The sequence below is a fragment of the Sminthopsis crassicaudata genome, chromosome 5 (genome assembly GCF_048593235.1).
Source record: "Sminthopsis crassicaudata isolate SCR6 chromosome 5, ASM4859323v1, whole genome shotgun sequence".
Classification (NCBI taxonomy): Eukaryota; Metazoa; Chordata; class Mammalia; order Dasyuromorphia; family Dasyuridae; genus Sminthopsis; species Sminthopsis crassicaudata.
Genome location: NC_133621.1, coordinates 78,379,970 through 78,404,775, shown reverse-complemented (window position 1 = coordinate 78,404,775; position 24,806 = coordinate 78,379,970). Strand labels below are relative to the sequence as shown.

Below are 24,806 nucleotides of genomic sequence, written 5' to 3'. Positions count from 1 at the left end.
TTGTAGTGACTGGAGAGATCATCAATCTCTTTTTCACTCCAAACCTCTCATTCCACAGATGTAGAATCTGAGGCCTAAAGAGAATGTGACTTGCTTAAGTTCTCTGATTCCAACTTGTGCTCAGGAGCATCTTTTTAAGTTAAGTTTTATGGATCAATTCCAGTAGACAAAAACATACTGGCTGTTTATCTAAATTCACACATCATTCAGCTGACAAGACTGACTCAGTAGAATTCATATCAGTTGACTGAATTTGCATTTTGGCTTGTGTAGGCTCCCCATTTTTCTGCTCATGGATTGGTTTTAGTATTCCAGCGGTAGGGGTGTTGGAGAATGTGAATGTCATCTTGTTCTCTGTATTTTTACAATCCAAATAATACATTATACTTTGGAGAATTTAATGTCTTTTAGCCCACTCTCCTCTACTACTCTTTATATGTAGAGAGTAAGTCAATGGGAGGTGAGAGTAGAAGGACAAGGAGGTGTAAGGCTATAGAAAGAACCTTCAGAAAAAGTACTGAGAATACAAGAGGATCAAGGCCACAAATCCAAAGGTTAGAGTGGGAAAGAGAAGGTAGGGATGTCATCTTATAGTTTACCAACCCTAGTTAAGAGTTGTTTTTTCATGACATTACTGTTCAATATTACCAAGGCACTTTATAGAGTGAATGAAAGTCATTGGTGTGAATTATCATTTTGTAAAACAAAAGGAGGGTCTAGAATGAGAAACAGTTATTGAAACACGTCCATAGAGAAGAAAGTTTGAAGAAGCAGCCGACTCACTAAATGCTGTGGGTTTTTCATTAAAAAAATAGAAATACATTAAAAAATGGACCAGTCATTTCTCATTTCCAGGATGCCAGCTGATAAGTACTTAATCTATCGCTCCCTCAAAAGTTCAGCTGTACATATTTAAATTAATTCAGCCAAAAGTTTAGCTATCTTCAATGGGACTATTTCAATTGACACTTCTCAGTTCACTGCTTCTGGTCCCTAATAACTACATTGCCGATAAACTTCATTTTTTTATCATTATTTTTTCCCATTTTCCCATTTCAATTCTTTAGATCTGCCAAATAAAACATGTAGTTTCAGTTGAAACAGAAAAAAAGCAGGCAAAATATTAAAACAATGAAATAAAAAGAAAAGGCCAACACCTGTTCATTGTGTGACCAGGTGTCTGCAGAATGAAAAGTGTTGTATTGAAAAATCATGACTTAACCTTTAGGATGGCAAGACCCATCAGATCAGCTGCTGGAAAAACAAAAACTAACAAGTAAATAGCTTCAGCTTTAAAAATGACTGAAAAATAGTAGACTTGATGGCTTCATATGGAGAAAATTTTTTAAACTCTAAATTTAGACAGCTTTACTCATGGGGAAGAAATTGAAAAAAAAAATCCTTGGGAAGAATTAACTTGCAAAAGATTAGATAAAGGGGTTCTTAACCTGGGGTCCATGAAATTTACTGTGTTGATATTTTTATTTCTATATAATAGCAAACATTTATATAGTGCTTACTATGTACCAGAAAGCGTACTAAGCATTTTCAAATCATCTCATTTGGTATATAATTGAAATTAATAAAATTGCCTTTATTTTTATAACTATGTTCTTTATTTATTTAAAAAAAAAACATTATGCCCTTCTCAGAATAAAGGGATGTCTAGGCTTTACCAGACTGACATAGGGTTCCATGATTTCACAAAAATTAAGAACCCCTAGATTAGAACAAGAGAGGACCTTTTGCCATTTTAAAAAAATTGATTCCTTTCTCCTGCTACTATATCTGAAGATTACCCAGATTTATGGAAGAAATGAGAAAATAAGCAATTAAAAAGGCAAAACAGATTTTTTTTTGTGGTTTCCTAGTACTTTGGCCAAACTTAGAAAATTCTACAAATAAAAATTCCTTAATGGAAAAGAATCATTTTTGAGTTTTCCTCAGTGAAGCCAAATACCCACCTAAATAGACAGTCATCCATAGAATGCAACAAATATTTATGTCTACTCTGGGCAGTAGATTTTTGGGGAATGGATCCTGAGGAGATGAAGGAGAATAGACAGAAGTGAGAATATTAAGAAACATAACAGGTGTGTGATACTAACATCACTTTCTCTAATACATTCTCCATTTATCATTCCAACTTTATGCTTTATGGGCACTTTTGTTTTTATCATTCCCTTATCCTAAGGTAAATTATCTTGTGTTTTTTTGTGTGGTAAATATAGGGCTTAACTACATTTTCATTATGAGTCAAAACTGTATTCTCTTTAGGTTTCTTTGTTTGGAAGCACAGGATAAGGTGGAATAGGGTTGGAATCCCATTTTGCATAGGATTGTGTATAGAAAATAGAATAGAAAGAGGGATTATAAAAACTAAGTCCGGTAGCATATGACTTAGAAGTGTTTGGACAGCAAAGACAAAAGGCATTGTTGATATTGAGGTTAGGGGTTGTGAAAAGCATGTCTTCTAATAAAAAATTCATTTTAAGTGTTTTCTCATTCTAAAATTATGTAAAATCCCCCTAGAAAAAGGATTATACAGAAAGAATTGTTGTTGTTTATCCTCAGGTCTTGAAGAGCGCCATGACATCAGGGAGATAATACTTGACATGCCAGTAAATTGGATTTAAGTGAGGAAAGGAAGGGCAAAGTAATCTGCCTCACTTTCCCTCCCAGAGCCATGTGGGTCCAGTGGCCAGATATAGATAGGGATGATTGGAGATGGCCCTGGATACCATGGGAGACTTTGGTCTTTTTTAAATTAAGGTCTTCAACAAGTCTCCATTTTACTGAAATCAGACCCAGAGACGTGTAATATGGGGGAAAGAGCATAGAACCAGAATCATGAGGGTTTGTTTCTTATTCTATCACTAAATAGTTGTGAGACAGAATTGTGACTATCATGGAGATATGAGGTATTGCCTTAGGATACTAACACTCAAGAGGGGCATGTTTCCTTCCTCGAAAGAGCATGGTGACTGCTCTCCCTGTGCTTTGAAATACATCTTCCAAAGCCAGGGTACCTCATGGTATAAGAGCTAATGAGTGGTTATTACCACCAAATTCCTTCCCCTTTTTTCAACATTTCTGGAAATATCATCCCTTCCCTGCTTGCCTCAGCCAGGTGAGGGTCTTCCTGCAAATCTATTAGTCTACTCTAATGTGCTCTTGTTCTGTAATCTGAACCTTGGTTTATATCCCATTTCTGATGTTTACTTCCTGCCAGACCTTGGGAAAATCACTTCATTTCCCTGTGCCTCAGTCTATTCATCTGTAAAACGAAAGGGTTCAATTAAATGGTATTTGTGCTTTCTATCAGCTTTAGATCTATGGCCCTATATACTTGTGATTCTAACTTCTAATATTTTTATTCATATATATATATATATATATACATACATATATATATACACATATATATATATATATTCCTCTTCACTAAAAATAAATTCCTCACTATCTATATAGTTTTACATGTTTTTATCTCTAGTACCTAATTCAACCCTTTGGACATAGCATGTGAAGAATAAATGCTTATTGAATTGAATTGTCAAACCAGAATGTCATTATGAAGACAAAGAAACAGACTGATTTGAGAACTGAGCTCCACAAATGAGACAGTTCAATCAGATAAGCCTATGAGAACCCCAAGCTATGAGCGCAAATACCAGTAAAACCAGATTTATTAGCAGGGGATATTATCAGTGGACATTTTCTCTATCTCTGTCTCTTGTTATCCTGGCTTCCTTCAGGTTTCATCTAATTAGCTCTCCTCTACTAGAAGCCTTTCCTGATCCCTTTTAATTCTAATCCCTTCCCTATGTTTGATTTATCTCCGATTTATACTCTCTATATTTTGTTTATTCATATATTTACATGTTATTTACCCTATTATATTGTGAGCTTCTTGAGATCAGGACTAGTTTTTGATTTCCATCTGATTTCCCATGTTTATTATTCTTTATTAGCACATCCTAGTTGCTTAATAAATTGGCTGGTTGTTGTCCTTCCTTCTCAAAGAGGACCCAAAAGATATCACCATATTTCCCATGTTAAGCATATCCTAGGAACATGATGACTGACTGAATTAAAGTCAATCACTAAGACCTTTATGCTTCTAGAAAATAATGGAGAACAACCTAAATAGGAAAATATTGGAGTATGCTGGAAAAATAATTCTGAATTGATTCTATCTCTGTGTCTCTGTGTCTGTCTGTCGTCTGTCTTTCTCTCTCTCTCTCTCTCTCTCTCTCTCTCTCTCTCTCTCTCTCTCTCTCTCTCTCTCTCTCTCTCTCTCTTCTCTCTCTCTCTCTCTCTCTCTCTCTCTCTCTCTCTCTCTCTCTTGTCTCTTTCTCTCAGATGGAACCTTATGGAAAGAATGCAGTCACTGAACTCTGTTAGACAGCTGGTGCCAAGCTTGAGATGTCTGGCAGAGCTGCAGCAATAAGTGAAAGTGAGTTTTACCTGGGAGAGTATTTGATATGGACATCCTCAACATCTGAAATGTCCCTGAAACTCTTAGGGGGAAGCAGACGGGATGTGGAATGGCTCCCTAAGGCCCTATACAATACCTCTTGGAGCAATGCAGTGTACGCTGAACTAATCATCTTCCTCCCAAAACCTGGTCCCTCTTCCTAACTTCCCTATTTTGGTTGAGAGCACCAGTATACTTGCTTAGGTCTGAAAACTTGGAGTTTTTTTTTTTCTTCTTCTTCTCTTACTCTTACGTCTTATATTTGTCATTTCCTCCCTTCCACTAGTATCCCTCCCTATCTTCCCAAATGAGGCCTATATTATTTGGATTATAAGAACATCTTTTTAAACATTCATTATTTTTTAAAATTATGTTTCAAATTCAGCCCCTATACCACCTATTGAGAAGTGAGGAAATACATCCATAAGGGGGCTTGAGATGATGGCACTGGAATAAATATATCCCAATATTTGAGGGGTATCACTAAAACCCTGAGGGAGAGATAAAGTTTTTGTTTTGCAAAGTGAGTCTAGAGAATACTTGCCAGACATTTCTATATCTACAAATACACCCACACATGATGTACATGACAGGACAACAGATTTGGAGATGGAAGGGACCTTAGAGATGATTAATTGCAATCCCCTCATTACACAGATGAGGAAAAAGAAGCTGATGAGGTTATTAATTGATCAGGATTATCCAACTAGTAAGGACTTAAGCAGGTTTTGAACCCAAATCTCCCTGAGTCTATATATTCATTTCCCTCTCAACATACAAGGTAACTTAGAGAAGACACCAGAAGTTTGAGAGGGTACAGAAAAGTCCTATTATAGAAGCATCTCCCATAAGAGATTGGCTCAAAGGAGAAATAGCATGGTGACAAGATTATCAATCCAGAGCTGGAAGTTTCCTCTTATTTTTCAGTCTATGGAATTTGGGCTGACTGGAGAGGTAAGTTGTTGCTCAGGGTTACACAGAGCTAGAATTAGGGTTACACCGACCTTAGACCTAGAACTCTTTCCTCTGTATCATGCAATTTGCCATGGTATAAAAAAAAAGAATGTTAGACATGGTAGCATATGAACCCTGTGTTTAAATCTCTTGTCAGACATTATTAATTAACCTCACAAAATCTCAGTTTCTTCAGTGGAAATAATAACATTCAAACTTCATAAGAAATTGCTTTTTAAACCTTAAGGAATTATAGGGGGCAGCTAGGTGGCGCAGTGGATAGAGCACCAGCCCTGAATTCAGGAGGACCCGAGTTCAAATCTGGTCTCAGACACTTAACACTTCCTAGCTGTGTGACCCTGGGCAAGTCACTTAACCCCAGCCTCAGGGGAGAAAAAAAAAAGAATTATAGAAATTAGAATTTTTATTATATCATCTACCTTGCCTTCAAACTAACCCCCACAATCTTTCTAGCCTTATTTTATCTTGCTCCTGTTCATATATACTGTACTTCAGATTCCTTTAGTTCCCTGACTTTGTCCTGCTCTTTCCTACTTCTATACACATCACCTATAGCTGGAGTGACAACCTCCCTTCATTAGCCTTTATCTTATAACTTTGTGATAATAATAAAAGTTACGAGATTCTTTCATTGGCTAGAGTGGACTCTTTGCCAAGCGTGGTTTTGCTCTGTGATACTGTGAGAAATGAGATGTGAATTGCTGCAAGCTATTATTTTATTCCAGGTGGGTCAGTTGTGTAAATGAGGTACTGGCAGTTGGATCATAGCCTATTTTAAATGAACTCTGCTTTTAAGTGTGGACACATGTATGTATATCAATGAAATAGTCCCACACAGAAAACATACCCTTATGCAGACAAGAATCCTTGTCTTTCTAGTGGGTGGGAGTGGTGTGATTTTTTTTTTCTTTTGGCATAATCTTTCCTCTCCAGACCTATATTTTATAACTTACTATATGTATGGGTTGGGAGGGAGTAGAGGTTTGAGCACACTTGGGATTTATTCCTTAGCAGTGGTTAATTCAAAGTCCATAGGAACATTTTTAAACTGTTCTGTTCAAACAGAGATATTTTGCAAACTCATATTCCTGCTTAATCCCTGCTCTCTTTGCTAGAAAGAAAGCTCTCAGATACCTACATGAAGGTCCAGGCAACCGGAAAACCATTTAATTATATCCTTCTTACCCCTTGAACCTGTAAATTAAGGACAGTTGTAAAGATGAACACAGTCTCTAGCTTGTCAATCTGGAAGTGCTCCTGTTTTTTTTTTTTAAAGATGATGACCCTGCTTAGATGAGTCTCCTATTCAACCTTTCTGTCAGAGGAGACATTCAAGAGACAAAACTGAAAGATTTATACTTGGTAAGTGGAAGATACTTCCTCTCTTGATATAATTATTATTGCCATGATTGAGGAGGGGGAAGGTTGGGGGAGAGGGAAATGCCCTGTATTCCAAAAAAAAAAAAAAAAAAATGTTTCTTTATGCTTGGTGTTTCTATGGTAACCTTGAATTCCATCTGCCCTCAGGTTTGGGAACTTCAGTAAATTTACAATTCCACCGAGTGTATTAATTTAGAAAAATGCATCTTCTAAATGTTTAATTGTAGAGCTATTGTTACAAACTATTGTTCCACATTATCATCTTCCATGCATCATTAAGCTCTGTGATTTAGTGAGAGGCAGAGGGAGAAAGGGTGACAGAAATAGGAGAGAAGAGGGGAAGAAAGAGAACACACAAGTAAGAGAGCAAGGAATAATGAGTTCATTTCTAACACCCCTAAGTACTCATCTGGCTTCCTTTTCCTAACCCCTCCCCCACTCCCTGCTCCCCTCCTTATTGTACCATAAGGTTTTAGGCTCTGACTCCTCATTTGATCTGAAGGATGCTGTAAGACACAGGTCTCTACCCCAGGCCTAGGAAAAAACAAGTATATGCATTGTTTTTAACCTAATAAAGCAGTGACCCAGATGAGGAAGGAGGGGAGAATCAACAGACTGGTCCAGAAACTGGTTCCTAAAATAGCCCCAGAGCTTCATGCTAAACAGGCTGAATTTGAGGATCATCAGAAAGATAGATAGACAAGGGCCAGGAATGTTATTGAAAAAAGACTTGGATTTCATACAGCCAATCCCCATTCAACCACACAGAACCTTGTGTATGTGAACAGCAGCTGATGGTTTGAGGGAGAAAGGCAAGACCCTAAGAGGGACAGGGGCTACAATATGCTTGCTGGTTTTCAGATTATATTGTTTTCATTGGGTCTGCCATGAGGTCTACAGAAGGTCTACTCTACTCTGCCAGGTGTTGATGCTAGTCTGATGAACTAAAAGTAAACAGCTCATGCAGCATTCATACAAATGCCTCTAGCTTAGATCATGATGAAATCTGCCAGGTGTAATCATTTATACTTTGATCTGGAAAACCTGTATTCTTAATGAAAAGCACCAGTAGAGGGAAAAAAGCAAAATAAGCACTGATATGGGGAAAAATGCCACAGATTGCCTATCATCATTTAGCAGTGTGTGGCTGCTGTGTTTTTAAAATGTTATCATATAAGTGTGAATGTTTCCATATTTTCCATATTTATTGACATATGGTACATCTTTTTACCTCTTTTTCCTCATTAGATTTTTAAGGGACTTCAAAGATTACTAGTCCATCTATTTTACAGTTGAGGAAAATGAGAAAACTGAGCATGGAGGCACACACTTATAATCCCTGGTAATTGGGAAACTGAGGCTTGAGCTTGGGAGTTCTGAGAAGCAGTAGGGCCTCATCACACAAACTCTGGCACTAACATAGTGACCTCCTGAGAGGAAGGGGACCCCAGGTTGTCTCAGGAGGGATAAACTAGCTCAGATTGGAAATGATTAGGTAAAAACTTCTGTGCTCATCAACAGTGGGATGTAGCTGGTAAATATAGAATTTCTACCCTGAAGGAGCTAGAGAGATGGAAGGAAGAGAGAAAGGAGGGAAGAAGGGAGCAGAGAAGAAAGGAGAGAAGGGGCTAGTATTTAAAACAGAATACTGTCAGGGAGAGAAGTAGGGAGAAGTATAGCAACAAAGAAGAGAGGGAGACCCAGAGGGGAAAGTGGAGGGAAATAAAAAGAGAAAAACATTTAAGAGGGTAACAAAGATTTGAAAATCATACCAGTGTCTTAGTGCTCTATTTCAGAGCTTTGTATCTATAGGAGTATATAAGACTAATGTACATACCTATTTGAAAAAATTGATATAGGACTGCAGAATATGGCTTATACATGAACGAGGTATAGATATTTCACAAAAACTTTGGCTGCTGCTCCTGGTATGTGAATAAGGGAACCATTGGTACTATGCATTCTAAAGGAATATAAATTAACTCGATTTGAAATTTATTTCAGACTTGGGGCCCAAGATATTAAGATGATAATGCCTTTCAAAGATCTCTTGATCTTCTTGATTTTAAGTGGAAGTAGACATTTAGGGTAGTTTGAAGTAGGTCAAATTTCAAGTTTTAGCTGACATCTAAAGCATAGATATACCTGGGATTCATCATGTGGTAACTGCAGACTCTGAAAGAGTATGTGGATAAATTGCAGGGGCTCTGTCTATGTGGATAGGAAAGAGTTACATTTTTCTTTTCTTTTTCCTTTTTATCTGTACTGAGGCAATTGGGGTTAAGTGACTTGCCCAGGGTCCCACAGCTAGGAAGTGTTAAGTGTCTGAGCTCAAATTTGAACTCGGGTTCTCCTGAATTCAAGGCTGGTGCTCTATCCACTGTGCACTTAGCTGCCCCTACATCTTTATTTTCACCTTGCATGAAATTTGGCCTCTCCTTCAATTACTGAAAAACATCCAGAGAAAAGTTCCATAAATTTCACCAGACATCCAAAGGGATTCATGACATACAAAAAAGCTAAGAAACTCTGTTCGAGATACAAAGTCCTGGGCATGTAATTAGACATTTAATTAATAAATACTTCTCCAGCACATTGCCTCGTTGGAAATCTTTTAGAGGTGTTGACCTTATAGAGGTAGTTTTGTCCATCAGTCAGCATTTTGTATTGAGAAAACATTGTGTATTAAATTCCTTTGGTAGAGTGTAGAGAACAAGATAGAAAAGATATTATTTCAAAGAGCTTCAATCTAGTTGGAGATATAAATATATATGAGTGTGTATATATACACACATACGCACACACACATATATATGGGGAGGCGTACACACATATATATGTATATGTATGTATGTATATGAAAAAGTCTTCAGAATATTTTGCTGCTGCTATTGTTGTTGTTTTGCCTGATTCTTTGTAACCTCATTTGAGATTTTCTCAGCAGAGATAATGGAGGAGTTTTCCATCTCCTTCTCCAGCTCATTTTTACAGGTACAAAAACAGGCAAACAAGCTTAAGTGACTTGCCCAGGGTCACATAGTTGATAAGTATCTGAGGCCAGATTTGAACAAAGGGAGATGAGTCTTGCTGACTCTAGCCCAGGCACTGTGCCATCTAGCTGTCCAAGAATATTTTTAAAACTATAAATTAGTGATTGTAAATGCATGAATCTGAATAGAAAGTGCAAGATGTGATTGCAGATAGAGGAAAATAGTATCGGGGGTGGGATAAGGATGAATATTATTTAGAGAAGAGGGCAGTGGTAGAGGATATGGATTTTTAATTAAAATAATATGCTTCATGAAGAGGAAAAGGGGGATTAAATGTTTGATCAGTCCTTTGTACATTTCCCCTTTTTCCCCTTCTTCACCCTTCTTCCCAGTTTTGGCAACTTAATGACTTTCCTCCTTCCTTTTCTATTGGATTTTCTACTTTGCTTTGTCTGGCTCATCTAAATTTTGGCATCCTCCCATTTTACCTTCTCCAGGGTTTTGCTTTTCCTTTCCTTATCACTGAAACAATGAATCTCAAAGGAAGCAGGGAGAACCCAACCATACCAACAAAGGCTGTCATCCTCACAAGTGAAACTGCAGTTCCTTTGATCATTAAAAAAGTAGTCCCCTCCTGCCTTAGGGAATACGGGAAAAGAATAACAAGAAACAAAAAGCTATACTTTAGGCTGAGTGGTATATTACCATGTTTTTTTTTTTTTTTTTTTCTATCTGTCCCCAAAAGACAGTGTACAAATTATTGTCCATTTGACTTTCAAGTTTTATGAAGAGCCCTTTATACTTTGGAGAGAAGAGATCATGTAAACTCTAAGTAATTACAACATTGAATGTAACACTTTACAGAGAGACTTCCCTAGCACCTTTTAATTTTAGCTCTTTCCCTTTGTTAATTATTTCCTATTTATCCTGTATATAGCTGGCTTTATATGGATTTCTTTGCATGTTGTCTTCCCCATTAGTGTCTTTTGCCTATTTTTGTGTTCCCAGAACATAGCAGTGTCTGGCACACAATAGGTGCTTCATAAATATCTAATGATCGGAATTAAAAATATATTCCTTTACACTTTTGTTGGTATTTGAGGGCCATGATGATTGCAGAGGGGTTAGGTAGCATAATAATCTCTGACACATACTATTTGTATAATCCTGGGTAAGTCATTTAATTTCTCAGTATTTTAGGCAAATTTCTAAGTTCCAGAGGTATTGGCTTACATTAGGAGAGGAGGGAGTGTATGCTCTGTACCACCAAAATTAGAAGTTTGGTTCCTGTTCTTATGATTATGGCTTGTACTTTGTAGTAGAACATTATTTGAAAAAGCTCATTTATACTTGAAAACTTCTATAGTACTTTAAGAGAATCCATAACACTTATAAAATGGTAATACTGTGTGTCCCAAATCTCATTTATTGTAATTTACCCCAAACTTACTTCTTCCTTCAGATCTTTTTTATATAAAAGGCACCATCATTCTCTGTTACCAGACTCAACACTTTGCCATTATTTTTAACTGCTCCCTGTCTCTTGCTCCTCTCATACCTAAGATGTATGTATATATGTATGTATGTATGTATATGAAAGTCTTCAGAATATTTTGCTGCTGCTATTGTTATTTTGTCTGATTCTTCCTCTTACTTGCTAAGTTTTGTAAACTCTGCCTTCAAAATTTTCCTTGAACCTATGCCCTTTATCTTGTTCCTTTCCCCACCCCTATCTCCACCTTATAGAATTCAATTGACATAGAATCTTAAAATTTAAGAGTACTAAGGGGGGCTTAGGAATCTTGAAGTTTAACCTCTTACCTTGCCTGCTTGATATGATTCTTGAAAAGTAGTCCTCTAGTCTCTGTCTGAACATGGTCAGTGACAGATAATATAGCACTCTTCTTTTTTCAAACAGGTCTCATTATTAGAAAGTTTGTTTTTATATTGAGCTAAGGTCTTCCTCTTTATAATTTTCACTCATTAGTATATCTTTCCCCTTTGATGTTATGCAGAAAATCATGTTTCTCATTACACATTCTCTCTTCTAACTTAAATATCTTGGTTCTTTAAGCATTACTCATAAATTATGATTTTTAATTATTCTCTGAATGTCCTCCTGATTCTTTTTGCCAATTTTTTCTTAAATGCGGTGCTAGAATTGAATATAACATTCCAAACACTCTCATTATATCAATAAGTACAGAAGAATATTCTACTTTCTGAGCAAAATACAATTTAAGTTCATATTTAAGAACAACACACTCACATTTTTGGTAGCCACATCATATAATATCACTCATACTGAGTTTGTAGTTGATTACAGTTTCCAAGTTCTTATCATTAAGTTACTGTTAAGCCAGTTATTTTCTCTATTCTACTTGTGTAATTGATTTTTTGAACCTTCTTGAAAGAATTAATAATATATATTTAACAGATAAATAATTATATTTTCACGCAAGACTACTAAGCCAGATGAAATATATGGATGATGCTTTTCTATAACAAATCATAAAACTACCACAAAGATAAGATATAGTAGTGATAACTATCCAAATATCTGCTACATACATAATTATACCAATGTACTGTTTTTATGACTGATTAGAAAAAAATGATGTTTTTCTTATTTGTAGTGGCAAATAGCCAGAAATATAAGTTATATGTTAGCTGACAGAATTTGGATCCAAAATATCTTTTTGTTTTTGAATGTTTTTCTCAATATTTTTGAATGATGGGATATATATAACAATACAGCTGATTGAGTAAGCTAGATGGTACAGTGGATAGAGCACTGAGCCTAGAGTCAGAAAGACCTGAGTTTAAAATCAGCCATCCTGGGTAGGTCATTTAATGTCTGTTTGTCTTCCTCATCTGGAAAATGGAGATAATAGCTCCTACCTCCCATGATTGTTGTGAAGATCAAATGAGATAATAATTGTAAAGCATTTAGCACATGGCAATGTTAGCTATAATTATAAGATGAAAGTAATAAGGATGAACCAATCAATAAGGTAAATTGAGAATTAGACATTCTGCTTATTAGCAAAATTAAGGGATGTCTTTTCTTTCTGCTAGTTTTGTGGAGGAATCATTCAAACTTTCCATTGGATTGGGTGATATTATAGTATATTCCTATAGCAATATTTTTATTCTTTTAATTTCCACTCAGAAGATCTCTACCATATGTACAATTCTAAGGCTTTTAGATTTTCATTAGAAACCATTCATGCCCTTGACATATGTTTAATATATCCCCTCTGATTTTTTTTCCCAACTAGGTATATTCCAAAATCATTATTCTCTTCTCAACAAGTATCTGTGATTCATATAAGATTGTTTACTTCCCTAGGCTCTTTCTGTACTGGATTGTTTTTTCACAAATTTCTAGTTGATCTCCTAATTCTGTAGCTATACATTTCCCTTGCATTTAAACCTGCCTCTTTTATCACCCTGTATAATATTGCCAGATAAAGCTTACTGATAAATAATCATATTAAAAAATCTTCAATGACTCAATATTGAGTTATTTATAAAGTCCAAACTCCTTAACATTACATTCAAAACCCTCTATAATATGACCATACCTTTATTTCCTAAGCAAATATATATTCACCCTACTTCCTTTCCTTTGATCACACTATTCCCTTAATCTAGAATATACCATTTTTCTCAACAATTCTCCCAGTTAAAATTCTATCCATCCTTCAAGACCTAGTTCTAAACCTATCTTTACTTCTATGAAACCTTTGCAGATGCTCCTAGTCAAAAATAATTTCTGTCTCTTCCAAGTGTTTCTAGCATTGTAACACATCTTTCTTATGGAATTTAGTGTGTTACTTTAAGTTATTTGTATGTAGGTCTTACGACCTTTACTAGACTATAAGCATTTTGAGGGCAAAACTAATTTCTAATTCACAAATAACTATTTTATGGATGAATGAGTGAGAACTATGAAGGATACAGATTTTAACTGAAAAAAAATCATGTATGTGTATGTATGCACATACAAATGTCTACATGAATGTATATGCAAGTGTATCTCCTGCTGAGAAAGTGAAATAACAGATAGGGTGATTAATCAGCATCCTTGTTAAAGATGAGATCTGGATGGATTAATTTTACTGGCATAAGAGCTCACTGGTTCAAAAAAATACCCTTCCTTTAAACTTGATAAAATGACCAGTCAATGCAGGTCAAGTCTCTCATTCCACCACACTCATGAGTGAACAGATAGCATATGAGCAGACCTTCCCTCCCTCCTCCCTACAAGTTGGGCGATAGCAAACCCTCACAGCTGTACCCTTTTGATTCCCCTTGAATTACTAGTCAGGATCGAATTCACATCTCTTAACTTAAATATGGCAGAAGGGATTAAAACCTTGCCACAAAACTTTTAAATGTTTGGTGACTCCTGTCTATTAGCCAATTCTAACTCCTAAGGTGGACATTCGAGAGAACCTCCAAACTGACCTATCTTTCTTAACTTCTTGCTTGCTATGACTCTATATGAAATATACTGGTTTACCTTTTTCCTGACTTGCTGTGTAAATTTTTGCTTTTGTGAAACAATTTTTTTGCCCACGAATATACACACACACACACACACACACAAGTGCAAAGCCATTTCTTGTCCTAAAAAGTCATTCTCTGCATCAATTCAAATCTAATATATTCTTCAAAACCCAAGTCAGACTTTACCAATTTTCTGAAGTTTTAACACATGAGGAATTCTTTCTTCTCTGGATTCATATCCTTTCTGTGTTAATTGAAGCTAACATTTATGTGGCAGTTTAAAATTTATAAAGCACTTAGAAACATAGGGTTTGGCTTACTGGATAGACTACTGAGTCTGGAGTGAGGAAGACCTGAGTTGAAATCCAGCCTTAGGTATTTACTACCTATGTGATAATTAACTTCTTATTTGTCTTAATTCACCAGAGAAGGAAATGATAAACCACACAAACCACTCCAGTATCTTTGTCAATAAAACTCCATGGATAGTATGGTCCACAAGGTCACAAAACGTTGGGCGTGACTGAACATTTGAACAATAAATGGCCAGGTATTTTGCTAGGCAGTGAGAGAACCTAAAGCCAAAAAAGAAACAGTCCAAAGTGAATGAATGGATGAGTCCTATTATGTCATATCCATAAGGAAGATCTTCTAAGCCGCTTATATTAAGATGTTATATACCCATAGAGAGTAACTAAGGTGTTATTGTTACAATGTGTTATCCTTCTTAAAAGTTAGACAGGTAGTGGTGAAGTGGGAGATTGGAGTGAGGAAGATCTGAGTTCAAATTCAGCCTCAGACATTTATTAGCTCTGCAACTCTGGACAAGTTAACATACCTACAGCAAGGAGAAAATAATTAGGAATTCTTTTCACCTACAATAACAGTGTAATTGTTACACATGACAGCATCTCTTAGGAAGCACAGGCGTGGCTGGAGAGTGTTGGGATATGATTGGATGAATCTGCTTAGAGATTCTGAGTGTTCTTTTTAAAAGTCAATCACAGTGTCTAGTGAGCCTGACCGAGCAATTGTCTGAAGTGCCACAAGAGGGTGTCCCTGGTCACAAAACCAGACACTTAGCTCAGCTTCTCAGCAGCACCCTGATGCTGGAAATAAGAACGATGCATGAATAATTACAGCTCTAAAATCGGGCAGAGCAGTCACAGATGAGAAGGGAGTGACATTTCAAAAAGACCATTGGTGGCCTGAAACAGATGAGGACCCTAGAAGACTCCAATCAAAGAGGGATCGAGATCCAGGTTCATATTTTTAACTTCTGTCAGTGCAATCAAGACATTTCAAGGAGTGTGATAAGTAGCTAATAATAGAACATCACACAACATAATGACATGAAATCTAAAGAAGCCTCCAGATTTAATGAGGTCCAGCTAACTTCACAGGTTCTGAAGCTCCTTTTGTTCATTTACCTGACCTACAAAAGCAATAAAAAAAGCTCCCAACTATGAGAATGCCAGTCTCGGAAGAGTGTCTGAGCTTCTTCTCCAGTTTACAAAGGGAACCTTTCAATAATCAGTATATTCTCATCCTGAAGGAATCACATCAGTCTGTTTCATATATATACATGCATATATACACACATACAATATAAATAATACACTGTTATTCCTTTCATCACTTTTCTTTCCCTCCTGCTTCCCCCCCCCCCCCCCCAATTAATCTATTCTACCAAATCCTTTTCACCTTCTAGGAGGAGATTAGTCAATTAATAAGTGTTAAGTGCTTACTATGTGCCAGGTGCTTTGCTAAACATAGGGAGTACAAAGAAAGGCAAAAGACACTTCATGATCTCAAAAAGGTCACAGTATAAAGAGAACAAAGTGCAAGCATGTTCAAATGATATGTATATATATATATATATATATATATATATATATATATATATATATATATATATATACATACATATATATACACACACAGGATAAATTGTAAATATTTTCGTATGAAAGGACAACATTAAAGGGGAGTGAGGGAAGACTTGTAGAAGGTGGCATTTTAGCCAATTCTTGGGAGACATTAGGGAAATAACAATGTGGCAAGGAAGAGAGAGAATTCTAGACCTAGGGGATGGTCAGCTAGTAGGGAAATGAAGTATCGTGTGAAAGGACAATCAAAGAGATCCAAAGTATTGGATCTTAGAGAACATGAAAGAGAATAAAGTAGAGGAATCTAGGGAGAATAAGAAGGAACCAGGTTATAAAGGGCTATAAAGGAAAGATTTAATTCTCAGTCTTGGAGGTAAAAGGGAGCTACTGGAGTTTATGAAAGTATCCTGGCATATCTGTGTGTGTGTATCTATCTATATGTATATGTATATATCTTCTCAGTTTTTAGCATGTATCATTTTTCTTGCTTTTCATTCTAGTTATGAAAAATAATTCACACTGAGATGATACTATTACAACATGTTACCCTTCTTAAGGGTATTTGTAGGAAGCAAGGTGGTGAAGTAGGCAAAGTAGACAAACACTGGAAGAGAGGAAGATCTGGGAGAGGTGGGGCAGGGAGGGAGGGAAGGACACATCAACTAAGATATACTTTGTTGAAAATTCATTAGTAGATGTTGCATTAGCTAGGGATGATCAGGATGAAATGTATTCAAAAGAATTTAAAGACCCTGGTGAAATTTTTCCAATTCTCAGGGTGGTGAGCTCTGCATCCATAATTCTGTGCTACATTGGAAGACTGGGTTTTTGGTTTGAGTTTCTTTATTTCAGAAAAAATGTTTGTATTCTAAGACCAAACTCACAGTCCTCCAAATAGAAAATTCCCTTTCATAGGGTGCTTATCCATAAGGCTTGGAAAGAAAGAATGGTATTAAGGATTGCTCAGCCAATGCCTGTAGCCAGAATTCACAGTACTAGGTGGTGCCCTCTGTTTCCTCCTGGCTTTACACTTTGGTCCACATGAACACTGTTCTCCATGCTTAACAAAAATGAACACAACAGACAATATGCTGTCACTTGAACAATTTTGCTGCTTCATAAGAGTAGGTTAAAATGTAAGAATTTTTCTAAAAAAATCATGACAAGTTCTTTTGAAGTTACAAAAATGTAGCCAACCTTACTTAGATGAAGGAGAAATCCAGAAGATATGGGAAAGCATGTGTTTGTGAGGTACTTAAATGTTTATTGACTTACTGTAGAAATATTTAAGGAGAAAATACTAAAGTTTCCTAGGATGCAAGAAAGGGTATCTTCATAACCAACCTTGATTTCATTTCCTAAGTATTTTGTGAATGTCAGCAAGATTTTATCTCAGAAGTGCTCTTGAGTTCCTAGGAAGAAAGACACTTTTATGAGCGGCATCTATCAGCCTGATTGTACAGATATCTGTTGTACTGACTCTAGGTCACAGTCATTGTTCTCTGGTTGTTTAGTGGATAAAAGTCTGTTCATGGACTCCTACTGGAAATCTCTCCACAATCCATGAAAAGTTTCCCTGCATAGGATAGAGACTACTTTGGTTTCTGCTCCTTGGATCAGAAAAATAAGCTCATTTTTCTAAAATTACCTATGACTACTTAGTTCTTTAGACTACAGTATTTTATGAAGTAGGCCAAGATCTGGGTTGATAAGTTTCTCTCTGGCCCATGGCCACAGACTGTATCTCTAATCTTGGTCACTATTCTTTTGAAAGAACAAAGGGAGGTAGATTTGTTCTTTCTTTCTTTCTCTCTTGCTCTCTCATTTTATTTTTAAATTTTATTTTTATTTTGAACTTAATACAAAGATAAGGGAATTTGCCTAAACATAGTAGGATAGAAAAGAAAACTGACATGAAACTGTAGATTTCTTATATATACTTTGCTTTTCAAAGGTAGGCTTTTCAGTCGCAAAGGGAACTGGGTAAAACTATTAAAGATTTGATTAAAGATTAAAGATAGACTAATCCTATACCTTGTAATGGCAAATAACTCAGTGTGAATGTCCTATAATAAGGATTTCTTTCAATTTATTATATAATCAGAGGAAATAATAGTTAAGCTGCCATTTTGGACACATTTCACCAACCTCAGATCAACTCAATCTGTTTTTCATAGAAGACTAGACCCACTTCAATAATAGTTCCAACTTGTTGGCTCTGCACTCTGACATTATTGACCTTGTAGCCTTCGTTGCCCTTCATCCTCGGTCTCCTTTTGGTTTTGGCTTCCATCTAGGGCACATTGTATTCATCAATAGTTCAAGATGCTCACAGTCATTAACATCCCTGGTACCTATTAGTTAGAGGCTTCCTAGATAATACTAAGCATCTTCCTGAGTTCAAATCTGCCCTCAGATACTTCTAATCTGTGTGAACCTGGACAAGACTCTTAACCATGTTTTCCTCAGTTTTCTCATCTGGAAAATGGGCTAGAAAGGGAAATGGCAAAGCACTCTAATATTTTTGCCAATAAAAATCCCAAATGGGGGCATGAAGAGCCAGATACTACTGAAATGACTACACAACAAGAAAGGTATTTGCTTTATGTTGATGTGTATGTACTGAGGGATTATTCTGAGGAAGTAGTTTGGAGACAGGGAATAAATTAATTTGTTCTTCTGCTCATTCATTCATTCACCCAATCAATCAACCAACTAACCTTAGTGCCAAGAAGAAGAGGAGGAGGAGGAAGAATATGACATAATGGTGGCATATACCTATAAATGTAAAATTCAGCAGCTAGAAGGAATAATGAATTACTCCACAATAACTGACACAAATATATAATGAGAAGAAAAAACTCTCCTTGCTAGCTAGGTTCTAGAAAACTCAGCTCTTTTCAAGGAAACAGCTTGGAGGGAATGAGAAAAGAATCTTTTTTTAATCCACAATGATTGCTCTCCACAAGCCATAGTGGGCTAAGATGTTATATAAGTTAACTGACCTGTACAGTACAAAGAATCAGAGCAAAGGGGATGTTGGGATCTCTGTGTGCTAGAAATGAGGCCATAGGCAAATCTGGCACTTAGCTCAAATCATGCTGTTCTTTTGCAAGGACAGAAAAGAACCAAAAAGGAGGTTATATTTCTGTGAGGGACCACAGCACAAAGAGCATGAATTGAGTAGATGTGGGTTTGAATAACGGAAGCTCCATGCAGGGAACCAGCCTTGAGATTCACTCAGTATGTGCCAGCATGGACAGTGTTAAGCCATTTCTGAGTCAGGCAAATGTGATTGTCACACCTATTCATTTTTAATTTATGTCCATTTAAAATGTGAGCACCCCTCTATTGCTAATTTGTTATGGCAATATTAATTAATGATTTTGCTTTACAGTGGTTAGGATGCTGTTTCTATTGAGTAAGATAGATTAGTAGGAATACAAGATTAGAAAAACAATCTGTAAACTGGTTAGAGGCAGTTGGGGGTCACCTTGGGGTTTGGGAAAGAAACACGTTAGTGCCACAAAATCCTATTAGTGTCCTGTGATGCATCTATAGCTAACTACATAATAGTCCTCAGCTTCCCTGGTCTGTAGTTAATTCTAAGGGAGGATTCCACTAGATGTATTTATTTCCAGGGTTCCTGACTATTCTCATAGAAAGTTACTACTGTTAGTTGTCAAGAGTCCAAATGACACTTTAAGAAAGCACAATTATGTTCAATTACCATATTTATTCTCACAATTTTATCACCTTTCTGGCAGATTAGCTAAATTAGCTGTTAAAATGGGCTAAGATGAACTAGACATGATGCTGGCATAAAGTTAGTTTGGACTGAAGTCCCACATTTGAGGACATAATTCCACCCCAGAAAAACCTCTGGAGGCTTGGTCAGAGCAGTTAGCCCCTAGAAACAGCTCTTTAAGCTCTTTTTCCTTTTAATTACAACCAACAGCCAGTCATTGCTCTTCAATTTGCCTTAGGTCTGACCAAAGAAAGAAAATAGAATGTTTTCTCCCTCTGACTGTGAAAGAAATATGTAAGTAAATGGATGAGCTCTACATGGAGGAGTGGTGTTCTACAGTGTCACTACATTTTCTGAACTATTACGTATTATTGTTGTTGAATTGTTTCAGGCATGTTCATTTCTTCATCACCCCCTTTGGGTTTTCGTGACAAAGATATTGGAGTAGTTTGCCATTTCCTTCTCCAGATCATTTTACAGATGAGGAAACTGAGGCAAAGAGGATTAAATAACTTACCCAGGGTCACGTGGCTAGCAACTGTTTCAGATATGCCTTTCTACTGTTATTTCACATTACTCATTGTTATTCCCTTTCATATATACTCTGTTTGTAGGGTGTCCCATTTTCTGCTTCCTTGAATATTTCCCCCCCCCACTAAAAAGGTTCTATCTTCAAATTTTCCAAGATCTATATTAATCTGTCCTATCCCATTATCAAACTGCTTTTTTATATGTATCTGTGTACACCTTGTTCTTCTTCTCCCTCTCTCCATGTTACTACCTCCTACCTTAAGTACAGTAAAAATTTCATCAAGGCAGAGATTTTGGACCTTTACTTGTGGTATCTATAACAACCAGCTCAGTGTGTTGCACAATGTAGCTATCTGATGAAAATTTACTGAATTGAGTTAGAAAACAACCACTATCTATAACTTTCATACTACCATCTCAGATGAGTACTCCATGAGCTTAGAAATACTTAACTCAATTAGCTCTGAATGTTGTAAGTTGATGTGAAAAGAACCACAGCCATATTTTTTCAGGGCATCCTGAAGATTACTAGGGGTTGAAATAAGAATGACACGTGTCTGGAAAGGCAGTCTGAGGTTGACTAAGAGTGTAATAAATAAAGCTCTGTTCTTGGGTCTCTTCTCTTTTCTTTCCAGAACATCTCAGCTTATCAGCTTCAGAATTCATCTATCAATTCCATGTAGACTATGCTATAGTGCATCCTTCTGGACTTGGAGTCAGAAAGTCCTAAATTCAAGTCTAACTGTAGGTACAAACTATTTATGGGGGCAAGTCACTTAACCTCTTTCAGTCTCAATGACCTCATCTATAAATGGAGGTAATAATGGCTCTTATTCCCAGGTTTGTAGTGAGAATAAGATGAGATCATATTTATAAAATGTTTTGTGAACCTTAGGATGTGCACAATTTGATAATCCTTTGGGCATAGTTCCAAATTACTCTCCAGAATAGTTCACAATTCTACCAGTAAGGCATTAGTATCCCAGTTTTCCCACAACCCCTCCAACATTTAACTGGAGCTTAGAAGAGAGACCAGGACTTTATATATAAATCCAAAGATCATAATAATAGCTAGTGTTTTTATAGTGCTTTAAGGTTTGCAAAATTCATACCTCTCAGATTGTCTAAGACAACCCAAAAGCACTAGTTATTATTATGATCCTTGCTCTTCTGAGCTCCAGCCCTATATCACCAACTTTCCTTTTTTTTTTTTTTTTTTTTTTTTTTTTTTTTTTTGAGGCAATTGGGGTTAAGTGACTTGTCCAAGGTCACACAGCTAGGAAGTATTAAGTGTCTGAGACCAGATTAGAACTCAGGTCCTTCTGACTTCAGGGCTGCTGCTCTACCCACTGTACCACCTAGCTGCCCCTTCACTAACTATCTTTTGAACAAAATGATTGTTCCATAGGCAAATCAACTTGACAGGTCTAATGAAGACTTTATTTTGCAAAAATATACTTATTCTACCAAATCTTTCTGTCTCCTGAACTTCTCTAATACTATTAAAGCCATCACTCTCTTTTCTCAGTTCACAGTCATGATGTTGTCATCTATTTTTTATTCTTGCTCATCCCAAATACTCAACGAGTGGTCAAATTTTATTGCTTCTGCCTTCATATTTGGAGGTATATTCTTCTCTCTACTTACCCAAACAGCACCCTTGTTTTAGGTCTTTGTTAATTTTTACTGAGACCTTTTAATTTGTCTCTCTGCCTCAGGTCTCATCCCCCTCGAGTTAATGCTCATAATAGCTGCTGAAGTGATTTCCTAAAGCATAGATCTAGATATATCACTTCCCTTACTCAATAAACTCTAGTGACTTCTTATTCCTTTCGGGATCAGATATAAAGTGATCTTTTTTGTCATTTACAACTCAGTCACACAAGTCATTTTATACCTTTGTACATGTATATTCATCCATAGTGGCTCATGTGTTATTTCTTACTCATGATTCTCCATCACTTGTCTTTGCACTATTGCAATTGCCATCTCTTTTACCTGGAATGCTCTGTCTTCTCACTTTTTTGTTTAGAATCCTTTAGCTCTTTCAAAATTCATTGCAAACATGACCTTCTGCAGGCCTTTCTTGGTCTTCCCAGATGGTGCAGCTTTCACTTTTAGGGTTTCTGTTCCATATAAATTTTATGTGGATTAATTATTAAATATTGTCTTTACCAGAATTTGAACTTCATGAAATCAAGGGCTACTTTTGCCTTTATTTATATCACCAGTGCTTGGTACAATGCCTGATACATAGTAAATACTTAATAAATGCTTATTGATTGAGATCCTGAAGTGATACCCAAGATCAAGGAACTAAGTCACAGAGGAGGAGTGGGTTCCAAGAATTAGGAACTAGGTATGTACTGTCAATGATTCAATTTATCTGATTATCTTTCTGAGGTCTAGAGGCTATTTTTATTCATAAGTAAAACTTTATCTTCTGTTGCCACTTCTGGCTCTCTGTTCTATGCTGGCATTGGGACTGGGATGCTGAGTACTGTATTGGGAGTACTTCCCTTCTGAGATCATGGTTTTTAAAGAAGCATACAAGTGCTAAGCAAGTCAAACTAATTAGGCAGTTGAGAAACTTCAATGAAAAGAAGTTTAAAAGTATTCCTCTTATCTATGAAATTATACTTCATTACATATCTTCAGTCATTGAAGTATCTCTAAACATTTTAAATAATGGTTAATTTGGGAATTTCTGTATACTTGTTTTAAGGCTTAAGTAAATATCTGTATTTCTAGATTCTACCAACCATCTTATAACTTGTTAGCTACGGAAACCTTCTTTGCTTAACTACCAGGTTTTTCCTAGCCTCACCTTTATAACAACACCAAAGAAGAGATATTTTGCAATGGATGAGAAATCATCATTATAGTTCTCACTTCCTATTTAGGGAAGATTCTAAAGCCCAATTTATTACTGTTCTAGAAAGAAATATGAGATTTTCTCTCAAAATTAAATACAGAGAATCAAAAAATAAATAGTAGCAGTGATTTTTGCTTCAGAGGCACTACTAGAAAGTTGTTCCATCCCCCAATTCTGAAATTCTATCATTCTGGGAAAGTACTTAGCTTTTACTGATCTGGTCCTAGCTGAGCCTGGGAGGGCTATACTGCACAATGAGGAAAGGAAAGGGGAGGAGGACCTGTGATTTCATTGAAAGACTCACCTCCTGAAGCACCATAGAAATAGAAATAAGAACTCTGGTTAGTAGGAAGCAAACTTTGTGTGACTAGAGTACCAAAAAATAGAGAACAGAGCTTGGAAAAATGAACCAACTTTTAAATTGATTCCTAGTGCAGTATTCCTCTCTCCCCCCCCTCTTCAGGTTTAAGCCAAAACTCCATTTCCCCGGCAGGATACCAATTCAGTAAAACTAGTGGCAGCAACTGGCTCTGATTACCATTGCCATGGCTAGCACGGCACCCAGCTGGGCAGAACGAGGGGTACATGTGAGGGGGACGCCGGAGAGGAGGTTAATGAGCCTTCTGGAGCGGCAGAGGTGCCAGTGGGCGTGATGAATAGCTTGCAACCCACTCTGTGCAATGTGCCCTTCATCATCTAGTCGAGGTGGTTAGTGGACTGTCAGAAAAATATAATTTAGCGGTGGTGGCTTTAACTGATGTGCCGCATGCTGGGGTCAAATGACTATTACAAAGTAGTAGCAGTGCCCGGCTCCTTCATGGTGAAAGCTCCAAGCTGACAACATGAAAGAAAACGGCATCGTGGCCCGAATTCCCTGACATCCTTCATCTCTCAGCCGGGTGGGGTGGGGAGAGGAGAGGAGGAAGGGGACTAGAGAGACAGCCAGATAGCAGGAACGTTTCTCCTTGTAGAAAGAAAATGCCAGTTCGGGATGAAGCTTAGCACCCAACTTGCCTCCCATTTTAGGAAGGATCAAGCTTAGCTGGGAGGGGACCTAAGAATCAAAAGAAAAGGATGAGATCCCTGAGGGTAACTTGGGGCTGGATGATTCTCAGGAAGTGATTGGTATTTGCTCATGCTGCTGAAGTTAACAAAGATCACTGGCCTTTATTTCTATAATTTTATAGTACAAGTTAATTATTTTAATTATTATAATATTATCAATAATTATAAATATTATAAAATATATTGTAAAAATTAAAATAATCTCTTTTTCTTTATATAAATAGTAATTTAAGAGACACAATTCAGGGACCAAAAGTCTGTCTTTTTTAGTTGCTAGTGCCAACAATGGGGCCAAATAATACTTTGCTGAAGGACCACTGGTAAGTACGAAACAGAAATTGGAGAGGAATAACATAAA

General features: G+C 36.6%; 1 protein-coding gene across 6 annotated transcripts in view; it reads right to left on the bottom strand.

The window, feature by feature from the left end:
- ADARB2 (adenosine deaminase RNA specific B2 (inactive)) overlaps positions 1 to 24,806 on the bottom strand; it is a 651,356-nt gene that overhangs the window by 151,756 nt on the left and 474,794 nt on the right. The window lies entirely within an intron of this gene.